The following is a 19,394-nucleotide window of genomic DNA, read 5'->3' as shown; positions in this document are numbered from 1 at the left end:
TCTTTATGGTAGAACAATTTATATTCCTTTGGATATATAACCAGTAATGGGATTGCTAGGTCAAATGGTAGTCCTGTTTTTTAGGTCTTTAAGGAATCACCGCACTGTTTTCCTCAATGGCTGAACTAATTTACACTCCCACTAACAGTGTATAAGCGTCCCCTTTTCTCTGCAAACCCAACAGCACCTGTTATTTTTTGGCTTTTTGATAGTAGTAATTCTGACTGGTGTGAGATGATATCTCATGGTGGTTTTGATTTGCATTTCTCTAATGATCAGTGATGCTCAACATTTTTATGACTTTTGGACACATGTATGTCTTCTTTTGAAAAACGTCTTTTCATGTCCTTTGCCCACTCTAATGTTTCATTTTTTTTTTCTTGCTGATGTAAGTTTCTAATACAAGTTGGATACTAGATTAGGTCTTTGCCACGTGCATACTTTGCAAATTTTTTCTCACATTCTGTAGGTTGTCTGTTTACTCTCTTGACAGTTTCTTTTGCTGTGCAGAAGCTCTTTAATTAGATACCATTTGTCAATTTTTGCTTTTGTTGCAATTGCTTTTGAAACCTTTATCGTGAATTATTTGCTCATTTTTATTTCTGGAATGGTATTGCGTAGGTTGTCTTCCAGGGTTTCTTTGGTTTTGGTTTTACATTTAAATATTTAATCTATCTTGAGTTGATGCTTGTTTAATATGTGGTGTAAGAAAGGGGTCCAGTTTCAATCTTCTGCATATGGCTAGCCAGCAATCCCAGCATTATTTACTGAATGGGGAGTCCTTTCCTTGTTGCTTGTCTTTTTGTTTGTTTTTTTTTTTGTTTTTTTGACAGCTTTGTAAAAGATCAGATAGGTGTGCAATCTTATTTCTGGGTTCTCTATTCTGTTCCATTGTCTACATGTCTGTTTTTGTATCAGTACCATGCTGTTTTGGTTGCTGTAGCACCATAGTACAGTTTGAAGTTGGGTAGTGTAATGCATCTACTTTGTTGTTATTACTTAGGATTGCCTTTGTTATTAGGGCTCTTGTTTGGTTTCTTATGAACTTTAAAATAGTTATTTCTAATTCTATGAAGAATGTCATTGGTAGTTTGACAATGAATTAATTAGCAGTGAATTAATAAACTGCTATAGGCAGTATGATCATATTAATTGACTCTTCCTATCCATGAGCATAGATTTTTCATTTGTTTGTGTTACTTCTGATTTCTTTGAGCAGTGTTTTGCAGTTCTCCTTGTAGAGATTTTTCACGTCCCTGGTTAGCTGTACATCTAGGTATTTTATGCTTTTTGTTCAATTGTGAAATGGAACTGCATTCATGATTTGACTCTTGGCTTGACTGTTGTTGGTGTATAGGAATGTTATGATTTTTTTTTACATTAATTTTGTATCTTTAGACTTTTCTGAAGTTGTTTATCAGCTTAAGGAGCTTTTGGTCCAAGACTATGGGGTTTCTTAGATGTAGGATTATATTGTCTACAAATAAGGATAGTTTGACTTCTTCTCTTCCTACTTGGATGCCCTTTATTTCTTTATCCTGCCTGATTGCTCTGGCCAAAACTTACCAACACAATGTTGAATAAGAATGGTGAGAGAAAGAATCCTTGTCTGGTGCCAGTTTTCAAGGAAAATGCTTCCAGCTCTTCCCTGTTTAGTATGAGGATGACTGTGGGTTTGCCATAAATGACACCTATTATTTTGAAATGTGTTCCTTTTGATGACTAGTTTCTTGAGGGTTTTTAACATAAAAAAAATTGTATTTTATCAAAAGCTTTTTTTTTTTTTGCACCTATTAACATGATCTTGTGGGTTTTGTTTTTAGCTCTGTTTATGTGGTGTGAATCACATTTATTGATTTGCTTATGTTGAACCAACTTTGCATCCCAGGGATAAAGCCTACTTTACTGTGGTGAATAAGCTTTTGATATGTTGCTGGATTCAGTTTGCCAGTATTTTGTTGAAGATTTTTACGTCAATGTTCATCGAAGATATTGGCCAGAAGTTTCCTATTATTGTTGTGTCTTTGCCAGGTTTTTGTATCAGAATGATGCTGGCCTCATAGAAAGAGTTAGGGAGGAGTGTTTCCTCCTCAATTTTTTAAAATAGTTTCAGTAGGAATGGTATCTGCTCTTCTTTGTACATCTGGTATACTATTCAGTTGTGAATCTGTCTGGTCCTGTTTGTTTGTTTGTGTTTTTGTTGTTGTTGTTTTTGGTTGGTAGGCTACTTACTGCTTATTCAATTCCAGAACTCAGAATTGGTCTGTTCGGGGATTCTTCAGTTTCTTTCTTTCTTGTTCAGTCTTCAGAGAGTGTATGTGCCCAGGAATTAATCAGTTTCTTCTAGATTTCCTCCTGTGTGTTCCTAAATGTGTTCATAAGATTATCTGGTTATTTATATTTCTGTTCAAAAACATTCTTTACAGAATTAGGGGAAAAAAAAAAAACTACCCTAAAATTCACTTGGAACTAAAAAAGAGTACAAATTGCCAAAGTCCAAAATGTCAAAACAATCCTAAACAAAAAGAACAAAGCTGGAGACACTACACTACCTGACTGTACTACAAGGTAGCAGTAACTAAAACAACAAGGTACTGGTGCAAAAACAGACACATAGACCAACTGAACAGGTTAGAGAACCCAGAAATAAAGCTTTACACCTACAAACAGCTGATCTTTGACAAATCCAACAATAACAAGCAATGGGTAAAGGATTATTTATTCAATAAATGATGATGAGATAACTAGTTAGTCATATGTAAAAGATTGAAATGGGACCCCTTCCTTTTACCATATATAATACAAAAATCTACTCAAGGTGGATTAAATACTTAAATGTAAAGCCTAAAACTATTAAAAACCCTAGAAGAAAACATAGGAAATATCATTCTGGACATAGACCCTGGTAAAGCCTTCACGATAATTTCAAAAGCAATTGCAACAAAAGCAAACATTTACAAGAGAGGCCTAATTAAACTAAAGACCATTGCACAGCAAAAGAAACTATCAACAGAGTAAACTGACAACCTACAAAGCGGGAGTAAATATTTGCAAACTATGTATTTGATAAAGGTCTAATATTCAGAATCTAAAGTAACTTAAATCAATAAGCAAAAGAATAAGCTACCTTATTAAAAAATCGACAGACCCTTTTTAATAGAAGACATCTGTGTGGCCAATAAGCATATTTAAAGATTCTCAACATCACTAATCATTGGAGAAGTGCAAATTAATACCACAATGAGATATCATCTCACATAAGTCGAAAGGGCAATTATTAAAAGATCAAAAAATAATACATGCTGGCAAGGTTGCAGACAAAGGGGAATGCATATTCATTGCTGGTGGAAATGTAAATTAACTCAGCCACTGTGAAAAGCAGCCTGGAGGTTTCACAAGGAACTTAAAATAGAACTACCATTTGACCCAGCGATTTCATTACCAAGTATATCCCCAGAAGATTATAAATCATTCTACCATAAAGACACACACATGTATATGTTCATTGCAGCACTGTTCATAATAACAAATACATGGAATCAACCTAAGTGCCTATCAATAGTGGGCTGGATAAAGAAAATGTGATACATACATACCATGGAATACTATGCGGCCAACAAAAAAATGAGATCATGTCCTTTGCAGCAATGTGGATGGCACTGGAATTAATGGATGAAGAGAATTAATGCAGGAAGAGAAAACCAAGTAACACATGTTCTCACTTATAAGTGGGAGCTAAACATTGAGTACACAGGAACACAAAGAAGGGAACAATAGACATAGGTGACTACTTGAGGGTGGGAGGTGCGAGGACAGTGAGAACTGAAAAACTACCTGTCAGGTATTATGCTTATTATCTGGGTGACAAAATTATCCTAGTGCCGAACTCACAGGACACACAATTTATTCATGTAACAAACTTGACCAGTTATCCCCTCAGCCAAAAATAAAAGTAGAAATAAAAAATAAAATAAAATAAAAATAAGAAAACAACATGAAAGGAGAAGTCTTTAAAATATACTAAAATGTCTGTTAAAATTTTGTAAAATATAAAAACATGGAAAATGCCCAAAATTAAATATCAAATGATACGAGAGGTGTTTCATATTCTAGAACTAGATTTTTGCTAATTGGTTAATTTATTGTATATATTTCATGGTAAATATTTTTCTTCTCAGTTTTAAAGGCCTAAAACATTAATGTATACTGCTATATACTTTACCAGTACTTAGTACAGTACTTGTAAAGTCTATAGCAGTATATATTAAATTTATTACAAACTTTGTTCTTTGATAAGAAATTAACCTGACTTACTGTGACTTTTTTTACTGTAAACACTTTTAATTTTAATTTTTTGATTCTTTTGTTATAAAATTTAGCTTAAAACGCAACTATATTTTACAGCTGTACAGAAATTTTTTATATCCCTTATTTTATAACCTTTTCCCATTTTAAAATTTATTATGTATTACTTACATTTTAAAATTTTAAATTAAAAACAAAGACACTAACACAGCATTGGCCTAGACCCTCACTGTGTGAGGATTATCAATATCACTGTCTTGCATCTTTACGTCTTGTCCTACTGGAAGGTCTCCATGGGTGTCAGCACACACGGAGCTCCTATGATAACAATGCCTTCTTCTGGAATACCTACTGAAGGGCCTGCCTGAGGTCATTTTACTTTTGACTATTTTTTAAAAGTAAGTCTACGGAGCACAGTATAAAATAACACTAACAAGTATAATGTAGCAAATACATAAACTAGCAGCATAGTCATTTATTATCAAGTATTATGTACTATACATAACTGTACGTGCAATACTTTTATACAAGTAGAAGCAAGCAGGTGTGTTTATACCAGCCTCACCACAAACATGTAAATAATGTGTTACACCGTGAAGTTACAAAGGCTACATTTTCTCTAGACAATAGGAATTATTCAGCTCCATTGTAATCTTATGAGACCACCATCATACATTCCATCTGTTATTGGCTAAAATGTCATTTTGTTGTGAATGACTATAGATAATTTTGAATGAGACAAATTGTATAAATTTAAATATCCCCAACTTTAACTAAAGCCACCAAAATGTTCATGTTGCTTTCTATGGTCCTTTATGGACATGAATTGGAAAATTCAGTAAAATGTAAAGAAACAAAACCACTGCTCTTTAGAATGGAGAAATGAGAGGCGGCCATCATGTCCTAGGCTAGAAAAACCTTGTTAGTACATATAAACAGGAAAAAACCCACCACCCTCTTCTGAAATGGGATTCTAAAAATATGTCCTGAGTGATTATTCTTAGAAATATTCCTACAATTATGTGAAATCTTTACATGGCTTGAGATTTGAGAACATTTATGAATCTGTTATACTATTGTATAGAGTAACATGTCAATCTCACTATAATGACTCAAATGTGCTAGCTCTTCTGATACTAATTGCTATAAATGACAGTGTGTTAGAAATATTTTAAAATAGAAGCTGCCACATTTATGTATTAAAAACATAAAACTAAGGCATAATTTGAAGAATAATTTTGAAGTTTCATTTTGAACTTGAAACTATTTCAAGTTTGACTAATACAATTATAAAAGAGAGACTCTATTAACTGGATTGGTTGTTAGAACTGCTTAACAAAATATTATATTCTACAACGGTAAAAGTAATTAAATATCTTAGAGTTCAAATTTCCACCTGTTTTTTGAAGTATTTTAATGTATACCAGATGACCAGGCAGACCAATCACTTATAGAGGCGGGAAATATATTCTATTATTGAAAACTTCCAGATATTAGCAACTTGAATCTTTCTAATGGGTTAAAACAGGTCACCACTGTAGATGTCCTTCCTTAATGGACCTATTTTTGTCTTTTGGAACAGGAATGGATGTACCTTATTCTCAATGTAACATTCTTTTTTTTGTCGTTGTCTAAATGTTTACAATTGAAAGGAACATTGACCTTCCAAATGATTTAACTCTCTGCCAAAAATGCATAGTACTTGTCCAGGAACAGTGGTTTATTCCTATAATCCCAACAGTTTGAGAGGCCGAGGTAGGAGAATCAATTGAGCCCAAGAGTTCAAGGCTGCAGTGAGTTATGATAGATGGGGCCACTGCACTCCATTCTGGGCAAGACAGCAAGATCCTGTCTCAAAAACAGACAAACACACACACACACACACACAATGTATGTTTTTTATACTTTAATTACAGAATAACAGGTATGCTTGTATGTAAATTTGGAGGTCAATAAAATTTATACATTTAGAATAGAGGAAAAATATCTTCATGTACATTCAAATATTACATATGAGTATACATTTATTCCTAAGAAAACAGTGTTTTAAGCCTGTGTTTGGAAACTATAACATACGTTAAATAACTTTTAGATAAAATAAAAGTCATAAAAATTTGAAATTTTAAAACTAAATGATAAACTGTAATATATACATACTACAAAATATTATTTGTTAATTTAGAGAATAAAATACTAACGTATATTACAACATGGATGAACCTGAACACATTATGCTAAGTGAAAGAAGCTAGTAATAGAAGACAATATATTGTATTACTCATTTTTGAAAATATCTACAATAGCCAAGTCCATAAAAATATAAAAAGATGATTTGTTCAGCAGCAGTGGCTTGAGTGGGGGAAGGAGAATGGGGAATAACTGTTTAAGGGGACAGGGTATCTTTTAGTGGTGTTGAAAATATTATATCATTAGATTATGGTAATGATTGTGCAACTCTGATTATGCTAAATACTACCATTATACTTCAAATGAGTGAATACAATGGTGTGTTAAATGTATTTCAAAAATCTTTTTAAAAACCCAAATGACAAGGACAACAAAAGCAATATATATCAAAATTTGACACAGTCATAGTAACACATCATTGGAAATATATAGGAAAATCAAAGAAACAAACCTAAAATATAAAATAGTCTGGAAGAAATAAAGTAGGTAATAGCAACAACAAAATAGGTTATTTTTTTAAATTGCTAAGTTCCTACAAAAACATGCAATACTAGAATTAGCTCAAAGAGAATTAAAAATCTTGAATAAATACATTTGTAATTTTTAAAATAGGAATCACATGTGTCACCTCCCCATACCCATTAAACACACACACATACACACACACAAACAGAACAACTACGACATAAACAAAATTCAGACAACAGGCCCAACTGGCTCTACACATAAATTCTATAATACTATAGAAAAGTAATTCTTATATAAGCCCCTCCAGAGAATAGAAAAAACACAAAAACTAATCAGTTTAATTTTTGAGGCTAGTGTGATATGGTGAACAAAACATGATATAGAGACCTGAAGAAAGAAAAACCGTGGCCTATTTTCTTCCAAATGTAGATGCAGTATCTTGAATAATACATCAGCTAAACTTATAAAAAATGAGAAAGTATCACAATCCAATTAGTGTTTAACCTAGATATGTGAAACTATTTTGTCATGTAAGTATATATCATGTGCAGAAACATAATTTGATACATCTCAAAAATGTTTTAATGATAAAAATTCTCACAAAATTAAGAATAGAGGAACACTTCCTTAATTTGATAAAACTTTGTCAAAACATTCTAATAAGCATTAAATAAGCAAATATATAAGGTCACCATCATGGCTACTGTTTTATATAGCTTTAGAAGATACAGTCAAAGCTATAAATAAACAATATTATCTAGACTTTCAGTACTTTAAGAGAAGAAGCAAAGCTGTCATTATTTGCAGCTGAAAAGATCATCTACCTATAAATTCTAAAGCAATAAACTATAAGAACTACTAAATGCATTCAGCAAAGTTCGCATATACAACATCAGCTGGATATAAGAGCAATTCTCTGTAACAGCAAACATAAAATGCAATAGAAATAATAAACTGCTCTCAATGGCAACATAAACTATAATGTCTAGGAAATAAACAATCAAATAAAACAAACAAGAAAACAAAGCCTTCTGGGTAAACATTTAAATCCCTGACAAGGACCATAAATGATCTATATGCTGTCAGATAATATGACAGATGAAAAAGCCTTTTATACTAATATTCTATAAATTATATGAAATACCAATACATATGTCATTGTATTTTGAAAATTAATACTTTATTTTAAATTATAAATAAATATGAAAATGAAGAAAAATATTTTAAATTATATATAAAAGAAAAATACTTAGTTAAAATATCTAGCTACATTAAAGAAATGTGCCTTAACAGACACTAAGACATACACATACTGTAGACCTTGAAGTCACAATAATAACTGTTATGTTATTTTCACAAAGACAATTGAGTCAATGGGAAATAAGAGAGAATTTAGACAGTGTATCTGTATATATAATTATATGTATATATGTGTATGTATACACACACATTTCTGTGTGTGTTAAATAATTCAAAATACAAGAAGGGGCCAAAAACAATGTGAAAGTGATATTCTTTATAAGTTTGTTAGAAAAAGTAGCTTCCGTGAAGATAAATAACACTGAATTCCTTTCTAATACAACATAATAATTCAGAACCTACATGGATTAAAAACTAATGGGTAAAAGGTAAATGTAGAGGAGTATTTTGTAATGTAAGAGCATAAAATATTTCTTTTTTTTTAAATTTATTTATTATTATTATACTTTAAGTTGTAGGGTACATGTGCATAACGCGCAGGTTTTTTACATATGTATACTTGTGCCATGTTGGTGTGCTGCACCCATCAACTCGTCATTTACATCAGGTATAACTCCCAATGCAATCCCTCCCCCCTCCCCCCTCCCCATGATAGGCCCCGGTGTGTGATGTTCCCCTTCCTGAGTCCAAGTGATCTCATTGTTCAGTTCCCACCTATGAGTGAGAACATGCGGTGTTTGGTTTTCTGTTCTTGTGATAGTTTGCTAAGAATGATGGTTTCCAGCTGCATCCATGTCCCTACAAAGGACACAAACTCATCCTTTTTGATGGCTGCATAGTATTCCATGGTGTATATGTGCCACATTTTCTTAATCCAATCTGTCACTGATGGACATTTGGGTTGATTCCAAGTCTTTGCTATTGTGAATAGTGCTGCAATAAACATACGTGTGCATGTGTCTTTATAGCAGCATAATTTATAATCCTTTGGGTATATACCCAGTAATGGGATGGCTGGGTCATATAGTACTTCTAGTTCTAGATCCTTGAGGAATCGCCATACTGTTTTCCATAATGGTTGAACTAGTTTACAATCCCACCAACAGTGTAAAAGTGTTCCTATTTCTCCACATCCTCTCCAGCACCTGTTGTTTCCTGACTTTTGAATGATCGCCATTCTAACTGGTGTGAGATGGTATCTCATTGTGGTTTTGATTTGCATTTCTGGCGATAAAATATTTCTTTAAGAAAAGCTGAAAAAAGGCTAAACCAGTTATGAGTATTTGACAGCTGATAGAATGGAAAAAGGTATTTTGAATGTTCAAAATCAATTAGAAATGTATATCTGGAATAGAAGGGTACATATTGAATATACATTGTCAAATTAGATAAATCATAGCCACAGGACCTATGAGGAAGAATCCATATAAAGCCACTTCTCAAATGATAAGCTGATGTGTAAAATAGGACCCTTCTCTCTTCCTTCTTGAGGGTTCAATTTTTCCCTTGGAGTGAGTTTTGTTATAGACCAGAGACGCAGGAGAAAAAGCTCACTCTTGAGCCAAGCTATGGTACATATCTGTGCCCACATCATCTTTGGCATGCGTTTTTCCCTTGTATTTTTGTAATTAAAATTTTATTTTCATACATGCTTTCCATGGGCAGGACAATCTTTTTAGAGGCAACTTCCCTATTTGTGAGAAAAGACGACTAAAACGGCCATTTTCACGAGTGTCCTCGGGCTTTCTTGGAGCTAAAAAGACTTTAAAAGTATTTATCTCTAGAGTTCCGAGAAAGAATGCCTTTGTGCAGCCTACGCGAGGGCCAGGAAACGGATTTTCCTCCTGGCACATTTTCTCTCTGCTGTAAGGAAGACTGGGAGTTTGATGTTTGCTTTTCTTTGTAAATGTGAAGCTGAAAAGCCGATGGCTGAGTTTTAGCTTCCGTATCCATCTCTGGTGCTAAGAGAGAAGATGTGAAAAGCATAATTTGAAAATTGCAACTTCAGAAAACTGAAATCTCCTAGGTAGACACATTCTGATTTTCTAAGGAGCTGCTTTCTTACCTCGTTGTTCTGAGAATACATGTATGATATGATTTTAAACCTGTAGGGTACATTGCTGAACTAAAGAGAATATTGTCTTATGTGTTCAGAATAAAATGTGTAATTTTATTAAGTGTCTTTAGCATGAAAGTAATAAAATGTTAGTTTTCATATTTATACATGCTAATATTTAACATGACTTTCTGAAATATACTATGAGTTGTACCTATAATTTTAAAACTTCAATTTCGATTTTATAACATAATTATAAGAAAATTAATTTTTCCCCACTTTCAATGCAGCTCGTTGTAAAATTCTTTGCAAATAATATGTAATCTCTAGATGTTCTCTCTATCTGATAAAATTCTCAACCTTTTTGTTAAAATGTATTTCATGAGTGAATGGTCATTATTGATTAATTATATGAAACCCCACTAAGACATATGTGGTTGTATGGTAGAAGGCAGTAGACTTATCCTTGATTATTTAAGTTTTGTTTTGTTTTGTTTGGTAAGGACTACCAGATTAAAACCTAGAAAGTGTACAACAGTCTATATTGAAAATGGGCCAATTGTAAAGTTATCCCTAAAGTTTATTTCATTCAAGTCCTGTAATGGTGGTGTAAACAGTAACTCAATTAGAAAATTGGGAAGATGCAACTTTGCAAGTGGAAGGTTAGAGGAACCATCCTTATAATCTTAGTCATAAATGTAGTAAGATATCAATACAATTTGGTTTCCCAAAAAGCTGCTATGGTGTCATGAGGCATGAAGACATGAAGTACTACATTCATGTCAAGGGAAATAAAACCCCTACTTGCCTGGCCATCTATCACTGATGCACTATGTAGATCTGACTGCTTGTTTGTAAGGCTGATAACCCAAAATCGAGCCCAGTGAAGACCACCAGGCAATTTTAAACAGCTTATTTTGAGAAATATTTGATGAAAAAGTTGAGCATGTTTAGCCTAGAATATGGAAGATTTAGAAGTGATATGGAAGAAAGCTGCAAGTATTAGAAGATAGTATGCAGAAGTGGATTTTTCTCATCTGCAGAAGTGGAATAGTAAAGATACATAATTCAGGGCTTCTGTATGAAAGAAGAATGACATAAAACACTTAAAGGGTTATCATGGAATAAATCCTCAATACATACTCTTATTGTTTCTGGCTTTTATAACAAACGTACAATTTCATGAAGGAAAAATCTCTAGCAAATTTCTGCAACACCTATCAGCCATCTTTATTATACAAATATGCTGTGTTCACATTGCAGATGAAGTAATAAGCAGAAGTTTTAGAGAACTGAGCTGAACCTCTCTCTGATACCTCTGCTAACTGTCATGGACTAGTTTAGTTCTTAGCGTGTAATTACACAGAAGGACCAAACTCAGAGACATTGCATGAAATCAATACACTCAGTCCAAAGATATTCATTCAAATAACTGGCTTCAATCATTGTTCTAAGAAGTAAATGCTATCCAAGGCTGGGCATGGTGGCTTATACCTGTAATCCCAGCATGTTGGGAGGCCAGGTGGGAAGATCGCTTGAGTACAGGAGTTCAAGACCAGCTTGGGCAACGTAGTGAGACCCTGTCTCTACAAATAAAGAATAATAATTAAAAAATTAGCTGGGCATAATGGTGTATGCCTGTAGTCCCAGCTACTCAGGAGGCTAACTGGGAGGACTGCTTGAGCACAGGAGATCAAGTCTTTAGTGAGCCATGATTGTGCCACTGCACTCCAGTGTGGGCAACAGAGCAAGCTCCTGTCTCAAAAAAAAAAAAAAAAAAAAAAGCTCTCTGAATTTAGTTTCCACTACCCCCTTCTGATCCTGTTTTTATGGTTGATTCACCTACCAGTTAGTATAATGTTTTTTAGTCTCTACATGAGTGACTGATGATGCTTTTTCAACTGAAAAACATCTGTATTGTAGTTTCAGTGGCATCAGCTAAATACTAAAAATTTTGTGGATATACTTCCACTCTGCCAACTCAGACAGGATTGAAAATTGGGGAAACAATACTTCATTGTGTATATGTTTTTATTATGTTGAAAGTTTTGTGAAGAACCATGCCATTCACTTTCTTAATTTTCCATTGTGGCATATAATACTCTTACATTTAACAACTTAATGAAACTGTGTCATAAAGGATGCTAAAATTATTATCTAATTACTTTCCCTCAAAGATCTGGTCCAGTGAGAGAAGCTAGGTTTACAAATATCTGTATGTCAAGGAAGATTCTGACATATTATGTCAGTGGAAAATAACATTATAGAGATTTAGAAAAAGGAGAAACTGTATTTACTTAGTGATGAAAAAAAAAAAAAGACTTCCTGAAGGATGTGGTATATGTGAAGAAAAGAAATCAAGGAAGGTGTGGAGTAAGGCAGAGCATGAGAGGTCATTCCAGAAAGGTAGAAGAGTATATAGTATTCCCACCAAATGTTCTTCCTTGAGTAGACTACAGGTCATTTATTTGCCTGGAAAATGAATAGCACAGTGGCAATTATCAGATCTCTTCAATAATATTTAGATCATGATCATCTCTGTCCTATACATATTTTCCAAAGCCCAGAAGGGTTTTTCTCCAACCCTATTTTTTACCTCTTTTTTTCTTGCACCCTCAACACTAACATACCCAGAAACATTCAAGCATACATGACACACACATAGGCTCTTTGGCCATTGGTACTAATTTCACTTCCCTAAATCTTCCAAGATCATTTTGGCCTCTGGGCTTTTCGATGGGTTAATCTGTTACCCTGAAATGTTCAGTATTTCATCCAGGCCGTGCACTCTACCATTTATTAATTAATTTCCTCTCTTTCCATGTCTTATTCTAGCTACCACTTCTCTCAAAAAGCCTTCTCTCATGTCCTACCTAACGAATCTTCAAGTATTTCCATACTATCCTGAATTTCCACAATAGCACATTGACTCCATTGTGTTACAGTTGACTTGTCTTTATTTGCCTTCATACTGTAGGTGCTGTGATAACCTGAGTCCCATCTCTCTTGCCTCCAGAATTCAGCATTATGGTTGCTAAAAAACTAATAATAATATACATTATTGAATCAATGAATAGAAGAGTTAATATGTAATAGAGATGTCAGCATCTTGCCAAAATGTGAATTAATAGAATGTAAATATATCCTATTCAAGACCAGTGGCATAGGAGCAGGATAATTATGGTTTTGAGTAATATTATTGCCATATGTAAAGCAGTTGCTCGGTTATGATTATGCTTAGATTGACTGAATAGACATCTCTTATGAATTTCAGTCAAATAGAAGCAAATAGAAGGCAAAAATAAGTGGACAAACAATAAGTAAGTAATGCAAATGGTAGGGAAAGAGTTATTTTGTTATTTTGTATTAATAACTCTTTATTATTTTGTAAGAGTTATTTTGTATTAATAACTCGGCATAATATAATTCCGAATCTTGATCAGAAAAAGTCAAAATCAAAACCTGAGAAGAAAACAAGGCTGTCACTTTATTTTATTCCATTAGGGTATCAAATTATAACGTCTATGTCTAAGTTACATCTGATATTTATAAGTAAATTTTCAAATAAATCTGTTGCATTTTTCATGGTAGTTTGTACTGCATATTTAGATAGTGCAAGGGGTGAATCTGAATGTCAACCTTATGGGATTAGGGATATTCAGATAGCTAATAAAACACTATTATGCTTGATTCTTCAGTATGTTCTGAGCCCGTTTCTCTTCTACTGAAAGGAAAACCCAAGGCGTTTGACATTTCATTCAAATAATTAAGCTGCCCCATGTGTGTTTGTGATGGTGTTTGCAGAGGAGATTGGTGTGTGAGTTGGTAAACTTAGTGGGGGAAAATCTTCCCTCAATATGCATAGGAAACATTCAAACAGCTGGGAGTCAAGAGAACAAAAAAGCAGAGGAAGGGTGAATTGTTGCTCTCTCTTCTGGAACAGGAGTATCCTTCTCCTGCTCTTGGATGTCAAAACTCCAGGTTCGCCACCTGTTAGACTCTGGGGCTCACACCAGTGGCTCCTAGGATTCTAGGGATTTCAGCTTCAGACTGAGCCTAACACTGTCAGCTTGCTTGGTTCTGAGGCCTTTGGACTTGAGCTGAGCCATGCTATTGGCTAAGTTACCTACAAGTGATTTTTTTTTTTTATGATAAATTGCCATGATAACCTACAGTACATAAAATAGGTTTAAATACATGAGAGAAGCTATGCAATTATCTTGTGACTTTTCTGAAAAATGAATATGGAAAGTCAAAATTTTCTCCTTAGAGCAGAATAAATAAAAAGCAGAGTTACAGTGTAAGATGATAGTTGAATTTAGTGTGAGCAATGTTATGTCTCTAAACTTATGGGAAGGGATAAACATTTGGATTTTACTGTGTAAGTCACTACAAAATGCTTGGGAAACAGTGAAGAATGAGATATAGTAGTTATTTCCAAGACCAGTGTTTTTTTCAGAGAGGTAGACCAATTAGACTGACTCTTTAGGGAGGTAGATACATCACACACTGGGGCCTGTTGGGGGTGGCAGGATAGGGTACGGGTAGCATTAGGAGAAATAGCTAATATAGATCATGGGTTGATGGATGCAGCAAACCACCATGGCACGTGTATACCTATGTAATAAACCTTCCTGTTCTGCACATGCCCCCCAGTGTGATGAGTGCTATGATTAACTCTATGCAGACAGTCCTGCTGGACTACATAAAAGAAGCTCTTAACCTGGTATAGGATGATGGGCCATAGTGAAGGATGGTACAGCAGTTAGTCAAGAAATAGTTTCTGTGTTGAGTTACAATGGATGAAAAGGTTGTATGGAGGTCCAGAGAAGTGATCCAATAAAATAAGCAAAATTTCTGATTATGATTCTACTTTTAAAACATATTGTATAAAGCGAATACAAATGACGCTTGATGTGAAGGGTTAAGCTGGGGCCAAACAATTAAATATGTGACATATCATGATTTATTTTGAGAGCAAAGAACCCCATTAAAAGAATATAGAAGGAGACAAGGTGAGCTTTATACTATAGAAAACTCACTATGGTTGTGTAAAGAAAACATGAGAGGCAAGAAAAACAGGCAGCACGACAAGTCAGATTCAACTTTAGGTGCACTAAAGAACACATAGGTAGTTTGAAAAATATAGAGTTCTTCGCCCCATCCCCGGAGACTCGCTTTTAAATTGTTTGGTATAGGGTTATCTTTTAAATAGTTTGGTGTAGGATTCTGGAATAGGTATAATGAAAAGGTCTCCCATATGTTTCTCAAGCATAGCCACAGCTGAAAAATACTAATTTAAGGGAGTATTACAACAGTCTTGTTGAAAAACTGATGGTGTCCTGAACTAAGGTAACTGTAGTTAAGCTGGAGAGATCAAGACCAGTTAAGATATAGTTTGCAGCTTAATTGGTTATTGAGGATAGCATAGGAATGGAGTCCAGGATGCTAGCTTGGGCACATCTATAACTGGTAAGAGTATTCCCTGAATCACAGAAAATAGGAAGAGTGTAGAGTTGGGATATGAGCTTATTAGAACTATCTGGAGTAGAGTCATTTTTCCAAAGGAAAAAATAAACTGCACCACTCTAAAGGAAATACATTCACTTCAAATGTGACAAACAATGTTGAAAAATTCTAAAACCTTTTGTTGAAAGCCTATTATATATTTCAGGTACTGTGCTAGATTCTGGAGATATTCAGAATGATAACACACATTCCCTGACTTGAAAAGCTTATAACATTATTAGGAAAGCAGACATTAAATTAGGTCATTTTAATATGTCATGTTAATTGACAATAATTATTGCAGGTATCATATCAAAGATATTTTAAAAACTGCATTAGAGCCACAAGTTGACAAGTTTCCTTTTTTGTCCACAGTGTTCTAATAACTTATGAGAAATATTTTATTAATCATTTTATACAATTTTTATGAAATTGATATTAGAATCTCATTTCACATATAAGGAAACTGAAGCCCAGCATCTCAGTACAAGAACAGAATTCAAACTCTGCTCCTTTTCGCTCTTCTTAAGAATTACAAGTTCATGTCCTTTTCAGGGACATGGATAAAGCTGGAAACCATCATTCTCAGCAAACTAACACAAGAACAGAAAACCAAACACTGCATGTTCTCATGTTCTCACTTATAACTGGGAGTTGAACAATGAGAACACATGGACATGGGGAGAGGAACATCACACACTGGAGCCTGTCAAGGGGTGGTGGGATAGGGGAGGGATAGCATTAGGAGAAATACCTAATGTAGATGACAGGTTAATGGCTGCAGCAAACCACCATGGCACTTGTATACATATGTAACAAACCTGCATGTTCTGCACATGCACCCCAGAACTTAAAATATAACAACAACAACAACAACAACAATAATAATAATAATAAAGAATTACGCTAAGGAAAGCACTAGATGCAGATAAAAGCACTTAAAAAAATCTTAATTTTGTTTTGGAAGATGCATAAAATTTGTCAAATGAAGACAGATAGGAAAGGCAACCTAGAAGATGCAAGAAAGTAGATTTTTTTATATGAACTAATTTGAACTATGTGTGGCTGGAAAGCAATGTAAGTGGGACAATGCTCGAAAATGATGACTGGAGATGTGAGGGAATGTTAGGCGATGAAGACTTTATGTGAGGTATCTACGTTAGTTTTTGACAATGAATAATGGAAAAAGGTTTAAAAATGCAAAGATTAACAGAGTGGTACCAGAAAAAATTAAAAATATGGACAATAAATATTTTCTTGTAAGCCTTTTGAAACGCAAAGAGACATTGCCCTTATATATGTACGTTGGAAGGGCTTCCTTTATACCACAATGTAAAATATGGTAAAGAACAGAGAATTGAAACTGTAACATCTTGTCTTATGGGTCAAGATTCTAGACTGTAACTTAATGATAATTTCTGAATGAAAGTATTACTTGTTTGATAAGAAAGGCACCCCAAGAAATACAGTTCACTCTAATTTTTATTTCAATAGTAGATTCTGTTCCCAAAAATGAGTCCTAGGGAAAAAAAAAAAAAAAGAAAACCCAGGTATAAGAGAATTTCAAGACAGATGTAAGTGTATCAGGGCAAGGACCCATTAAATAGGGGCAATACAGAAAGTTTATAGGCCGGGCACGGTGGCTCATGTCTGTAATCCCAGCACTTTGGGAGGCCGAGGTGAGCAGATCACGACGTCAGCAGATCGAGACCATCCTGGTTAACACAGTGAAACCTGGTCTCTGCAAAAGAAAACAAACAAACAAACTTCAGCCAGGCATGGTGGCGGGCACCTGTAGTCACAGCTACTCGGGAGGCAGAGGCAGTAGAATGACGGGAACCCGGGAGGCAGAACTTGCAGTGAGTCGAGATCCTGCCACTAAACTCCAGCCTGGGTAACAGGACGAGACTACATCTCAAAAAAAAAAAAAAAAAGAGAAAGTTTATAATTGCTAACTGGGTCATGAGATAAGGAATGATGAAAGGATAAGATTGTAGGGCCTAGGAAGTAGGTAAGCAACTAGGCTTCTTGCATTCCTGCAAATTACTTGCAAAAATGGCTTGAATAGAAGGCGGACATATTGACTGTAGCTGATGAATCAGCTTTGAATAAAACATTTGTGTTTGGAAAAGTGAAATGTGATGAAACTACATATGCAAATGAACTAGCTTCACCCATGCAGAGGACAAGGCATTTGGAAGCTACGAACAAGAATGGGTCTAACAATTTCCTCTTTCTATTTGAAACTGGGAATCATTGACAAGTCAGAATAGCAAGTGAAGAATGTATAGCGACCACCAAAACACAATTTATAAAACATGCATTATATTAAGAACCAAGCAGTTTATTTCCATGAAAGAGGACAAAATGTTGGCTTATGTTTTATGGCATTGAGAATTTTCATGTAAAATCAATTTATTAAATATATATTAATTGATTATTACTATTTGCAAGGGTTTTTAAATTCAAAATTTAATACAAAGGCAACCTTAAGAGACCCTGCTTTCATAGATCTTGCATGTTAGTATGTTTTCATTTCCTCTATTGTTAATTAAGAATAAAATTACTATGTTATTGGATATATTAGGTAGGATTCTGTCAGATTTCGTATAGTTTAGTTACATCATGCTTTCTTTATTTTGTAGTCCCTTCTATCCTTTTGATTGTCGACACAGTCAAATGTTAACATGGATTCCTGGTAGTTATTTGATCTCAACCACAATTTTAGAGAAACTAATTCATCTTTCTTAGCATAGGAAAGTGGGAGAAGATGAGGAAAAAAAAAAATAGTATGTGAACATACAAACATTAAAAAAAAAACTAGCATAGTAATCAAGGCAAATCACTCCTGCTATATAATTTTGCTTTTCATTTTATGTCATTTTATTTTATTTTTATCACTTTATTATGTGTTTTGTAACTACACTGTAATTAGAGGGATTTTTGAAGCAGAGTAATAATTAAATGAAATACATCTTAGTCTCAAATCAACTCTACTTTTTTCTCAGAAGTTAAAATTAAAACCTAGGAAATGTAAGTTAGCTGCCTAAGGTCAGAGTTACAGTTAAAGCCAAGAAATATTTCAGTTAACTTGTCTCTTAGTTCACTGAAGTGCCCCATTACCTGCTTGACACTCTTGTGATTTTACTGCATGATTTTAAAGTGTATGGGCTTGATGTTGTTTGACTATATAATCTTCCTTCTCAAACACATGTATTCAAATAAAAACCAAGCTTTGTATTCTAGCTGTGAACTCCTTGCCATGCACTCTGAAGACTTTAAAATACAAATATCTCGGTTCTGAAAGTTTTTTTTCTACCTCTTTTATTTATTTATTTATTTTTTCTGGATAGAAATATCAAGATTTACTTATTTATTTTTTGTAAATTACTTTTTTTTAAAATTTATTTATTATTATTATACTTTAAGTTGTAAGGTACATGTGCATAACGTGCAGGTTTGTTACATATGTATACTTGTGCCATGTTGGTGTGCTGCACCCATCAACTCATCATTTACATCAGGTATAACTCCCAATGCAATCCCACCCCCTCCCCCCTCCCCATGATAGGCCCCTGTGTGTGACGTTCCCCTTCCTGAGTCCAAGTGATCTCATTGTTCAGTTCCCACCTATGAGTGAGAACATGCGGTGTTTGGTTTTCTGTTCTTG

At 34.1% G+C, this 19,394-nt stretch overlaps 1 protein-coding gene and 1 long non-coding RNA gene across 4 annotated transcripts in view; one reads left to right on the top strand and one right to left on the bottom strand.

Annotated features, from left to right (window-relative positions):
• Window positions 1–19,394, top strand: part of LOC105499099 (leucine zipper protein 2) — a 588,465-nt gene that overhangs the window by 49,393 nt on the left and 519,678 nt on the right. The gene's annotated exons all lie outside the window — the stretch shown is intronic.
• The window catches only part of LOC139357489 (uncharacterized), a 30,472-nt gene continuing 28,313 nt past the window's right edge, over window positions 17,236–19,394 (bottom strand). Inside the window, exon 3 of the long non-coding RNA XR_011610754.1 lies at window positions 17,236–17,465. This is a non-coding gene — a long non-coding RNA (uncharacterized lncRNA). The remainder of the gene's footprint in view (window positions 17,466–19,394) is intronic.

The sequence above is a fragment of the Macaca nemestrina genome, chromosome 12 (assembly GCF_043159975.1).
Source record: "Macaca nemestrina isolate mMacNem1 chromosome 12, mMacNem.hap1, whole genome shotgun sequence".
NCBI classification, from domain to species: Eukaryota; Metazoa; Chordata; class Mammalia; order Primates; family Cercopithecidae; genus Macaca; species Macaca nemestrina.
The sequence above is the reverse complement of the archived record's forward strand: the minus strand, read 5'-3'. Positions and strand labels throughout refer to the sequence as shown.